This window comes from Lissotriton vulgaris, chromosome 2_1, assembly GCF_964263255.1.
Source record: "Lissotriton vulgaris chromosome 2_1, aLisVul1.2, whole genome shotgun sequence".
Lineage (NCBI taxonomy): Eukaryota > Metazoa > Chordata > Amphibia > Caudata > Salamandridae > Lissotriton > Lissotriton vulgaris.
In genome coordinates this window covers 1,191,095,073-1,191,106,641 of record NC_141687.1, presented here as the reverse complement: position 1 = coordinate 1,191,106,641, position 11,569 = coordinate 1,191,095,073, and the positions used below count along the sequence as shown (strand labels likewise).

Sequence of the window (11,569 nt, the reverse complement as noted above, 5' to 3'; positions counted from 1 at the left end):
GACTCAACCAGTGCACTAAATGGGCCGGTACTCACAGGTACTGAGTACCAGCACTTCTTATTTTTATCACTATGAGTACCGCCACTTCTTCACTGCCGAGAAGAGTACTGGTACTCAGGAAAGGGTAGGCGCATTGGCTACTAGTGCTGGTGAACAGTCAAGACACTTCTGTAGCCCTGAGCTGAGCCCCTGCTAAACTATTGAACGCAGGCTCATTTGCATGATGCCCCTGTGCTCACCATCACTCTGTGTTGCAAACACAGGAATCGAGGCAGCCCGATGACAGCGCAATTAAGAAAGTCATGGGAGGTAAGCAGGTTATAGACTCAACCTCTGTAATAACGAGGGTGGGTGGCTCAGAGAAAACAACTTTGCTGACGAGGATGGGGGTCTTATGGAGCAGGATGTGGGATTTGGGGTCTGATCAGGGGATGTGGGGGTAGGCCCCTGACAAGGGAGGGCTGACCCTAATACCTAAAGAACCTCACAGCACCTGAAATTGTCACTCACTTAGATAAAGGGCCACTTTACTGGCCTGCTTTTGCTTAACACATCCCGAAATTGATTGGTTGTCCAAAGTCGTTCGTTCACACTCCACTAAAGTAAAAGGTCAGCTACCATGCTATGCAGCATATGTCTATTTTAGTTACATATTTCACAGTATAATTTATCTTTCCTTAATGCATAATGTCGTCTGAATCTTGTACTCCAGTGCTGCCTAATTTCATCATCCCTCCCTTTAGTGCCAGATTTCCATCTTTATTAATATGTATTGCTTTATTTCACAATGGATTCTTGCTTTTACCCATATTCAAGACAGTACTGAAAAGACGAAAAATTAATTTGTGACTCTTCTTACAGACGGTTTTCTAAAGCAAATTTTAATCCTATTTACATATACTAGAAATTAAATGTGATATTTAAATGTTCTCATTGTACAGTAATTAGCAAATAGTTCTGAAATCATGCAACAGGTTTAACTTTTAGGATAAAAAATGACACTCTAATTTAGAGCATGTTCTTAAAGTAATCAGTAAATCAAGAGAAACAATGTTATCTAAATGAATACATCTGTGCTTGTAAAATCATCAGATACTCATTTTCGAATCATTCTCAAGCCATCAAGAGCAAGCACATCCTGTGAAGTAATCAGTTATTATTTTCAAGTCATCCTGAAATCATCAAGCTGAGTTTTTAATCTCTCCTGATGACTACAAGAGCTTGAGGATGAGAAAATTACTTCTAAAGTTGTTGGATGATCATCCAATGACTCTGGGTGGCTTCTAAAGTCATCCAGTATGACCTGGGCCATCTAGGAAGTTCGCTCATCATTGTAAATTGGCCTTTATTTTCTTGTTCATTTCTCACCCTTGCGTGCTGTGTTGGATTTTGTGTTTGTGTACCCTTCCTTTTATCATTGTAAATGTGTATTTTTTTTTCTTGTTCATTCCTCACCCTTGCGTACTGTTGGATTTTGTGTTTGTGTACCCTTGCCTTTAAATCTCCTGTTTATCTTTGTAATGTTCTATTGCGTAACACTTTTCTCTTGTAACGTAACTGGTTCTGTTGTACAGCGCTCTGACACCTTCGGGTAATGTCCGCTCTTTATAAAAATGCACAAAAACATATTCTCAGTGACTTCTATTGAAGCATAGGTAATTTCGGGGGTGGAGCAAAGACATTTTTGGCTTAAAAAATCGGGAGCAAGTCTGTTGGCAGGTATGATGCATTTGTTAGTATGCCCACCCCTAGTGCGAATAGGAAGAAATTAAATATACTCCAAAAAAAAGTTCGTATTTACAACACGAGAATGCCGCTTTATTAAGCATTCTAAGCAAGAGCGCGGCTAGTTAGTCACACACAAATCCGATAACTTCGAAAGGTGTTCGGAATTCTTTGTTTGTCAAATTTTGCTCTTGAAGTAGGTGGCGGTGCCCGAATGTATTTTGCACGTGTATTAATGGGGCAAACCTCTGATACCCCGGGGACACTAACCTTTCTTCTGGTGCCCCTGGGGTATTAGTATGAGCTTAAACTATACTAGCGCCACAGCTCCACATAGATATCTCGCGTTTCATCATTGGATGGTTTCATGGCTTCCGGATAAGAGGACTTCGGTCATTAGTCGAGCTTGTTTCAGTTTCATTGCCTCACAGTGGGAGTCACAGGTAAAAAAAAAAGACGTAGAAAAGGATAAACGCTAATTAAGAAGAAATACAAAAATGACGGTGTATTTTCCATACCCGAAGCGGCTATTAAATTTAAAGTTTGCAACAAACAAAATCTAATTTCAACCAATCAGCGCGCTGCAACCATCGGTTGCTAGGTAGATTATGCTAATGTCTGCAATGCGACTGTCTCTGCAGCTACCATTCTGAGGTAAGAACAACTTGAGAATTTTCATTTAATTCTGCTGATTTAAAGCCGAAAAAGGTCCTGATGCCGGACAGGGCCTTATAGCGAGACGGCTTGTAAATAATCCCCAAACGGCTGCCGAGTCAGCGGCCTCTGTGACGCTGCTGGATTATTCGATGTTATTCCCCTCGCCCATTTCTCCTTTGGCTTTGACGGGTTGTTGTTTCCTAGTCCCACCCAAAATGGTGCTGGTCCGGGGAGGATTTTTTGTAACCTTTTACAATTCATCTTAATGTACCTCAGAATATAAGACACGATCAACCGAGTTGAGGTACGAGTCTGAAAGGTCGCGGTGAAGAGGAGTGTTGGATGTTCGTGACCTCCGCTGCCATCACTGGGGCCCAAGTCTCCCCCACGATGAAAAGCCCGTTGGTTTACACCCGCCCTGGTGGTTTTTGGTTTGGTCCGTTTTTTTTTTTTTTTGCTGCGTAGGTTTGGGTCTCTTGTTGTGTCGACAGATTTTAGGTTCTCACGACACAGTGTCGTTTCCTCCCGTTTCACATTTTGGTGCACGCTACCGACTGGCCCTTTCAGTGGCTTTTTTGAGTTGACAGTTTGGCCACCAGTCCACTTTGGTTCCTCTCACCCCCTTCTCACTCTATGTACCAAAATAATGGTCGTCCAGAGCGCCATGGACGCCCACGTAACCTCATAGGGGTGAAGGTATTCGTTCTGATCGCGCATGTGGAGAATTGTTGTTAACTAATAAACAACTGGAGGGCAGACAGTTTTGAACACAGATCCAAGCTCGACATTTCCGCTGGTTTTCTTTGAACTCTGGATGCAACATGAATCTCATATGGCCTTTTTTTTTTTTACTGAAAGTGATGGCTTAAGTGGAGCTGAGCTTTTACCCCCATGTAATTTACAATCTGTGACCTCAGTTATTCATTTCAAATATGATTATTGTGTTTTGCAACTGCCAATAATCATGACACAGCGTAACGACTGTGTATTTAGCGATACCTGTGTAGGTAATGCATCTAACAAAAATGTGAAACTGCTTGCTCAAACATGCCCCATCCTCCTTAATTCCATAAAGCTAATCATAATCGCGGCTACTCCTAGCCCTAGAAAGACAAAACTAGAGTATTGGCTACCTATAGGAGGAAGGGTTTGTTTGTGCATTTTTATTTAGCTTAAACTCGACCTAAAGGTTTTGTAGCGCGTTTACATGAGCACCAGTTACATGGGGGGGCAGGACTGACGTGGAAACATATCATTTAGTGTAATTACAGTTAGATAAGGAGACACTTTGAAAGAAAAAATGTTTTTTTGATGTCAGAGAAAGGGCGCACTGCCAGTATGGAAGCACTATAGGACCAAGTGGGATGTGGTGCAACTGAGTGAGTGGACAACCATATAACCACTCAAAGGAGAAGTCCGCAAGCTGTACTAATCCAACGTTACAGAAAGAAACATACCCTATGCACACACTTGAGAGGTATAAAATGGGCACAATATGTCCAAATGCAAATGTTCAATACAGTGCAGAGAAACAACAATAATATGCAAGTTGATGTAAATAAATAAACAAGTGTTTGTAAAGAAATCTTGGTCTCCTTGTTTTAATCAGTCACAGCTTGTGAACAACCAGCCGACACGTGTTTCATCGCATCTTGCGAATCTTCAGGGCTCCAATGGTTGTGTTTGGACCAAGTGGTCGCTCTTCCGGTGATACTTCCGACCCGGAAGGGCCCAAGACCATCCAATCTCAATTTCGAAGTGAATTAAATTAGCTTGCAAGCGTAATGCGCTTGTTGTGGGTCGCCCGGGAGAAGGTAAAGGTGTTCGCACTCCGAACACAGAGACCCGGGAGAATACGAAAGAGACAAGACGTCTAAAAGACATCAAGTCCGGACGAGGCCATTGAGCAACCCATATCTATCGCGACATAGAAAAAATCATAGATACAGAGTGATTCAACACCTTTACCTTCTCCCGGGCGACCCACAACAAGCGCATTACGCTTGCAAGCTAATTTAATTCACTTCGAAATTGAGATTGGATGGTCTTGGGCCCTTCCGGGTCGGAAGTATCACCGGAAGAGCGTCCACTTGGTCCAAACACAACCATTGGAGCCCTGAAGATTCGCAAGATGCGATGAAACACGTGTCGGCTGGTTGTTCACAAGCTGTGACTGATTAAAACAAGGAGACCAAGAATTCTTTACAAACACTTGTTTATTTATTTACATCAACTTGCATATTATTGTTGTTTCTCTGCACTGTATTGAACATTTGCATTTGGACATATTGTGCCCATTTTATACCTCTCAAGTGTGTGCATAGGGTATGTTTCTTTAGATAAGGAGACACGTCAAGATTCCAAAGACACTATACACCAAATCTCCAACAGTACCTAAAGAAATGTCCTAATGATAATGTGAAATTAAAGTGTTAGGTTTAATCCTTCTGGCAGCCCTACAGACGTCAGAGAAACATGTTTACATTCTGTCAAGGAGGCAGTTGTTGAACTGACCTGAACAGAAAAGGAAAGAGAAACTTAAGCAGCAGAAAAGGTCAGGGCATCACTGGAACATGTCCCCCGCCCCCACCTATAGTTGCCACATGCAGTTTATCCACTGTGTGGTCCTTTACATTTTTTTTTTAGAGCAAGTGAGATACCCTTTCACCACTCTACAAAAAAATAAGATCAGGGGACGTGCTCAGTTCGCCAAGAACCAAGAGGAGAGAAAGGCAGAATGAGCATATCCTGAGTCAAGTTGAATTGGACAGAGCTTTATGTCTACAGGATGGGGAAAGTCTCAACACTAAACTTTTGGTCTAAAGAATGTTTCAGCACCAGTCCCTCTGGCATGAACACAAAGTAGTCTCTCAACAAAGAAGAGCTTCAACCTTTCCCCAAATCCCTTTGGGAGATGATTGCTACCAAAAAGCCACTGCACGAGTAAGAGACTCCTCCTTTAAAGCTCAAAGGTAGCACCCTCCACTCAGAGAACTTAAAAAGACACAGAGCGAGACCACCATCCTAACTAGGATGAACATGTCAGAACCCCAAAAAAGATCAGAAGGTTATTTCCCTAGAGATGAAAGACCACTCCGAGGACCTCTTAAGTACCTGAATTACAGCCAACAGTAGGATGAAAGTGACTGACTATGGTACATCTTAATTTCCCACAAAAAGTTATAGGGTCCACTCACAAACAGGGCCATAACTTAGATCTCATATTTACTAACATGCACACATGCTACTGAAAAACCATACTCAGTCCTATGGTCAGACTAGTACCTAGTACCATTTACCTTGTTAATACCAGTAACATCTTTTGTAACTACCACCTCGGCCCTGGCACAAATGTGTGAAGTCCAATTTAGCAGAGTCCTTTGACCTAACGGAATACAGTGGAAGAAAGCATGGAGGTAACTGTTCGCTTCAGTAATGCTTCCCTTTTGCAGGCGATAGCTAAACTGGTACCTATTAAAAGAGACCCTGCTAAAAGGAAGCTGGCTTCTACTGCCTGGTTCTCACCCACACTGCAGGCGGAAAAACACTAAAGCAAACAATTAGGAAGTAAATAGAGTCTTCTAGAAGATAAGTTGATTTATAAATCAGGCCTAAGAAATTTCCAGAAAAGGATAAAAAAAAGCACAGGCAGAAGCTTTCTCCGGTCAAATCGCCAAGATTGGCTACACCCCGAGGGAGGTTTTTCAGATAGTTCATTTCTAAACCCTGCTGCAGTTTAACAAAACATCATTGCATTACAATCACTGCAACAATATTTCAAAGTACAGTTATGACATGGGTGGCATATGTTCCGGTTCTGTCAATGATCCAGGAGTTGTGACCCCCCCATCCTGAACCCACAGTTTCAGATGGCCAATAACTGAATGTCTTTGGTTAAATTATCTAGCTCACTCAGAAGCAGCTTTCCTAACTGCGAGGTCCGGGTCCCCTTAATCCCTGTTCCCCTCGCATCCTGAAATATGCAGGTTCATCCGTCAAGAAATACAATAATGCGTTGTTCAGTGAATTGTTTAAACTAGGATCGGCCGCACCTCCTAGAAAAAACACTGTTGTGCCACTATTGTTGAAAAAGTACAATGCACATCTACTAAGCCTCAGCAACTACATACCCCTAGCGCTGAGGAAGATGCTGGAAAACTTCTTTAACAAGCAACTCTCCTTTTTGCTGAAATAAAAGGAATATTGCATTCTACACAATTGGATTTTCACAACAGGGTTCTGTAACAAGGTTGCAGTCCTAGAGTTTGTCAAAATTATCCTTTACCAGGGAAAAAACTGTCTTTATTTTTTTCAAGCATCACTGCTGCTTTTGACATTGTGTCCCATAAGATCCAGTTGGAGGTACTTGACGCTCTTGGAATACCTGCAAAGCATAGCTATGGAAACAAGCATTGGAAATGCAATAGGTCTCGCATTAGAAAAGTTGGAGTTATTGGTATTGTAAATGACATATGTTATTTATTTGTTGGTTTTTAAAATTGCTAAATTGATGGCTTTGTCATTTACAATGCCAATAGTTATAACTTTTGCGAATGTGACACCTATAGCATTTGGAATGCAACATATTTTGTATTTACGTGACTTAGATGGCAGCTCTTGTCGTTAGGCCACATCTCTAGAGAGCAGGAGAGTGCAGCAGGGGAGAGAAGCACAGCAATGCAATAGGTCTTGCATTAGGAAAGTTTGAGCTATTGGTATTGTAAAGGACACATTTTTTATTTATGTGCTTGTTTTGAAAATAGCGAATTAATAGCTTTGTTATTTACAATGCCAATAGTTTTATCTTTTGCAAATGTGACACCTATTGTAACACAATATGTGTTGTGAGGGTGAGTGAGGGTGAGGGTGAGGGGTTGAGGGTGAGGTGTTGAGGGTGAGGTGTTGAGGGTGAGTGAGGGTGAGGTGTTGAGGGTGAGTGAGGCTGAGTGAGGGTGAGGGGTTGAGGGGGAGGGGTCGAGGGGGAGGGGTTGAGGGTGAGGGGTTGAGGGTGAGGGAGGGTGAGGGGTTGAGGGTGAGGGAGGGTGAGGGGTTGAGGGTGAGTGAGGGTGAGGTGTTGAGGGTGAGTGAGGGTGAGGGTGGGTGAGGGGTTGAGAGTGAGTGAGGGTGAGTGAGGGTGAGGTGTTGAGGGTGAGTGAGGGTGAGGGTGAGGCTGAGGGGTTGAGGGTGAGTGAGGGTGAGTGAGGGGTTGAGGGTGAGGGAGGGTGAGGGGTTGAGGGTGAGGGAGGGTGAGGGGTTGAGGGTGAGTGAGGGTGAGGTGTTGAGGGTGAGTGAGGGTGAGGGTGGGTGAGGGGTTGAGAGTGAGTGAGGGTGAGTGAGGGTGAGGTGTTGAGGGTGAGAGAGGGTGAGGGTGAGTGAGGGTGAGGGGTTGAGGGTGAGTGAGGGTGAGGTGTTGAGGGTGAGAGAGGGTGAGTGAGGGTGAGTGAGGGTGAGTGATGGTGAGGGTGAGGGGTTGAGGGTGAGTGAGGGTGAGGGGTTGTGAGTGAGGATGAGTGAGGGTGAGGGATTGAGGGTGAGGGGTTGAGGGTGAGTGAGGGTGAGGGTGAGTGAGGGTGAGGTGTTGAGGGTGAGTGAGGGTGAGGGGTTGAGGGTGAGGGTGAGTGAGGATGAGGGTGAGTGAGGATGAGGGGTTGAGGGTGGGTGAGGGTGAGTGAGGGTGGGTGAGAGTGAGGGTGAGTGAGGGTGAGGGTGAATGTGAGTGAGGGTGGGTGAGGGTGAGTGAGGGTGAATGTGAGTGAGGGTGAGTGAGGGTGAGTGAGGGTGAGGATGAGGGGTTGAGGGTGAGTGAGGGTGAGGGGTTGAGGGTGAGTGAGGGTGAGGGGTTGAGGGTGAGTGAGGGTGAGTGAGAGTGAGTGAGGATGAGGGGTTGAGGGTGGGTGAGGGTGAGTGAGGTTGAGGGTGAGTGAGGGTGAGGGAGGGTGAGGGTGAGGGTGAGTGAGGGTGAGTGAGGGTGAGTGAGAGTGAGTGAGAGTGAGTGAGAGTGAGGGTGAGGATGAGGGGTTGAGGGTGAGTGAGGGTGAGGATGAGGGGTTGAGGGTGAGTGAGGGTGAGGGGTTGAGGGTGAGTGAGGGTGAGGGGTTGAGGGTGAGTGAGGGTGAGGGTGAGTTAGGGTGAGGGGTTGAGGGTGGGTGAGGGTGAGGGAGGTGTTGAGGGTGAGTGAGGGTGAGTTAGAGTGAGGGTGAGTTAGGGGTTGAGGGTGAGGTGTTGAGGGTGAGTGAGGGTGAGGCATTGAGGGTGAGTGAGGGTGAGGTGTTGAGGGTGAGTGAGGGTGAGTGAGGGCGAGTGAGGGCGAGTGAGGGCGAGTGAGGGCGAGTGAGGGTGAGTGAGGGTGAGTGATGGTGTGGGTGAGGGGTTGAGGGTGAGTGAGGGTGAGGGGGTTGAGGGTGAGTGAGGGTGAGGGGTTGAGGGTGAGTGAGGGTGAGGGTGAGGGTGACTGAGGGTGAGGGATTGAGGGTGAGGGATTGAGGGTGAGGGGTTGAGGGTGAGTGAGGGTGAGGGTGAGGGGTTGAGGGTGAGTGAGGGTGAGGGGTTGAGGGTGAGTGAGGGTGAGTGAGAGTGAGTGAGGATGAGGGGTTGAGGGTGGGTGAGGGTGAGTGAGGTTGAGGGTGAGTGAGGGTGGGTGAGGGTGAGTGAGGGTGAGTGAGGGTGAGTGAGAGTGAGTGAGAGTGAGTGAGAGTGAGGGTGAGGATGAGGGGTTGAGGGTGAGTGAGGGTGAGGATGAGGGGTTGAGGGTGAGTGAGGGTGAGGGGTTGAGGGTGAGTGAGGGTGAAAGGTTGAGGGTGAGTGAGGGTGAGGGTGAGTTAGGGTGAGGGGTTGAGGGTGGGTGAGGGTGAGTGAGGGTGAGGGAGGTGTTGAGGGTGAGTGAGGGTGAGTTAGAGTGAGGGTGAGTTAGGGGTTGAGGGTGAGGTGTTGAGGGTGAGTGAGGGTGAGGCATTGAGGGTGAGTGAGGGTGAGGTGTTGAGGGTGAGTGAGGGTGAGTGAGGGCGAGTGAGGGCGAGTGAGGGCGAGTGAGGGCGAGTGAGGGCGAGTGAGGGTGAGTGAGGGTGAGTGATGGTGTGGGTGAGGGGTTGAGGGTGAGTGAGGGTGAGGGGGTTGAGGGTGAGTGAGGGTGAGGGGTTGAGGGTGAGTGAGGGTGAGGGTGAGGGTGACTGAGGGTGAGGGATTGAGGGTGAGGGATTGAGGGTGAGGGGTTGAGGGTGAGTGAGGGTGAGGGTGAGGGGTTGAGGGTGAGTGAGGGTGAGGGGTTGAGGGTGAGTGAGGGTGAGGGTGAGTGAGGATGAGGGGTTGAGGCTGGGTGAGGGTGAGTGAGGTTGAGGGTGAGTGAGGGTGAGTGAGGGTGAGTGAGGGCGTGTGAGGGCGAGTGAGGGTGAGTGATGGTGTGGGTGAGGGGTTGAGGGTGAGTGAGGGGTTGAGGGTGAGTGAGGGTGAGGTATTGAGGGTGAGGGGTTGGGTGAGGGTGAGGGTGAGTGAGGGTGAGGTATTGAGGGTGAGGGGTTGAGGTTGAGTGAGGGTGAGGGTGAGTGAGGGTGAGGGTGAGGGGTTGAGGGTGAGTGAGGGTGAGGGTGAGTGAGGATGAGGGGTTGAGGGTGGGTGAGTGAGGTTGAGGGTGAGTGAGGGTGGGTGAGGGTGAGTGAGGGTGAGGGTGAGTGAGGGTGGGTGAGGGTGAGTGAGGGTGAGGGGTTGAGGGTGAGTGAGGGTTGAGGGTGAGTGAGGGTGAGGGTGAGTTAGGGTGAGGGGTTGAGGGTGGGTGAGGGTGAGTGAGGGTGAGGGGTTGAGGGTGAGTGAGGATGAGTGAGAGTGAGGGTGAGTGAGGGGTTGAGGGTGAGTGAGGGTGAGGGGTTGAGGGTGAGTGAGGGTGAGGGGTTGAGGGTGAGTGAGGGTGAGGGTGAGTGAGGGTGAGGGTGAGTGAGGGTGAGTGGTTGAGGGTGAGTGAGGGTGGGTGAGGGTGAGTGAGGGTGAGTGAGGGTGCGTGCGGGTGAGTGAGGGTGAGGGTGAGTGAGGGTGAGGTGTTGAGGGTGAGTGAGGGTGAGTGAGGGTGAGGGGTTGAGGGTGAGTGAGGGTGAGTGGTTGAGGGTGAGTGAGGGTGAGTGAGGGTATGTATGTATGTATGTTGAGTTTGAGGGTGAGTGAGGGTGAGGTGTTGAGGGTGAGGGGTTGAGGGTGAGTGAGGGTGAGGGGTTGAGGGTGAGTGAGGGTGAGTGAGGGTGAGTGAGGGTGAGGGGTTGAGGGTGAGGGGTTGAGGGTGAGTGAGGGTGAGTGAGGGTGAGTGAATGTGAGGGTGAGGGGTTGAGGGTGACTGAGGGTGAGTGAGGGTGAGTGAGGGTGAGGGTGAGGTGTTGAGGGTGAGTGAGGGTGGGTGAGGGTGAGTGAGGGGTTGAGGGTGAGTGAGGGTGAGGGTGAGGGTGAGGGGTTGAGGGTGAGGGGCTGAGGGTGAGTGAGGGTGAGGGGTTGAGGGTGAGGGGTTGAGGGTGAGTGAGGGTGAGGGGTTGAGGGTGAGTGAGGGTGAGTGAGGGTGAGGGTGCGTGCGGGTGAGTGAGGGTGAGGGTGAGTGAGGGTGAGGTGTTGAGGGTGAGTGAGGGTGAGTGAGGGTGAGGGGTTGAGGGTGAGTGAGGGTGAGTGGTTGAGGGTGAGTGAGGGTGAGTGAGTGAGGGTGAGGGGTTGAGGGTGAGGGGTTGAGGGTGAGTGAGGGTGAGGGGTTGAGGGTGAGTGAGGGTGAGTGAGTGAGGGTGAGGGGTTGAGGGTGAGGGGTTGAGGGTGAGTGAGGGTGAGTGAGGGTGAGTGAATGTGAGGGTGAGGGGTTGAGGGTGACTGAGGGTGAGTGAGGGTTAGTGAGGGTGAGGGTGAGGTGTTGAGGGTGAGTGAGTGTGGGTGAGGGTGAGGGTGAGGGGTTGAGGGTGAGGGGCTGAGGGTGAGTGAGGGTGAGGGGTTGAGGGTGAGTGAGGGTGAGTGAGGGTGAGTGAGGGTGAGGGGTTGAGGGTGAGGGGTTGAGGGTGAGTGAGGGTGAGTGAGGGTGAGTGAATGTGAGGGTGAGGGGTTGAGGGTGACTGAGGGTGAGTGAGGGTGAGTGAGGGTGAGGGTGAGGTGTTGAGGGTGAGTGAGGGTGGGTGAGGGTGAGTGAGGGGTTGAGGGTGAGTGAGGGTGAGGGTGAGGGGTTGAGGGTGAGGGGCTG

General features: G+C 48.9%; 1 protein-coding gene across 2 annotated transcripts in view; it reads left to right on the top strand.

Moving 5' to 3' along the window:
* Positions 1-2,183: 2,183 nt before the first annotated feature.
* The window catches only part of PRDM10 (PR/SET domain 10), a 1,138,198-nt gene continuing 1,128,812 nt past the window's right edge, over positions 2,184-11,569 (top strand). For both annotated transcript variants that reach the window (XM_086956905.1, XM_086956904.1), the window contains exon 1: positions 2,184-2,379. The gene's annotated coding sequence lies outside the window, so the exon portion shown is untranslated. The remainder of the gene's footprint in view (positions 2,380-11,569) is intronic.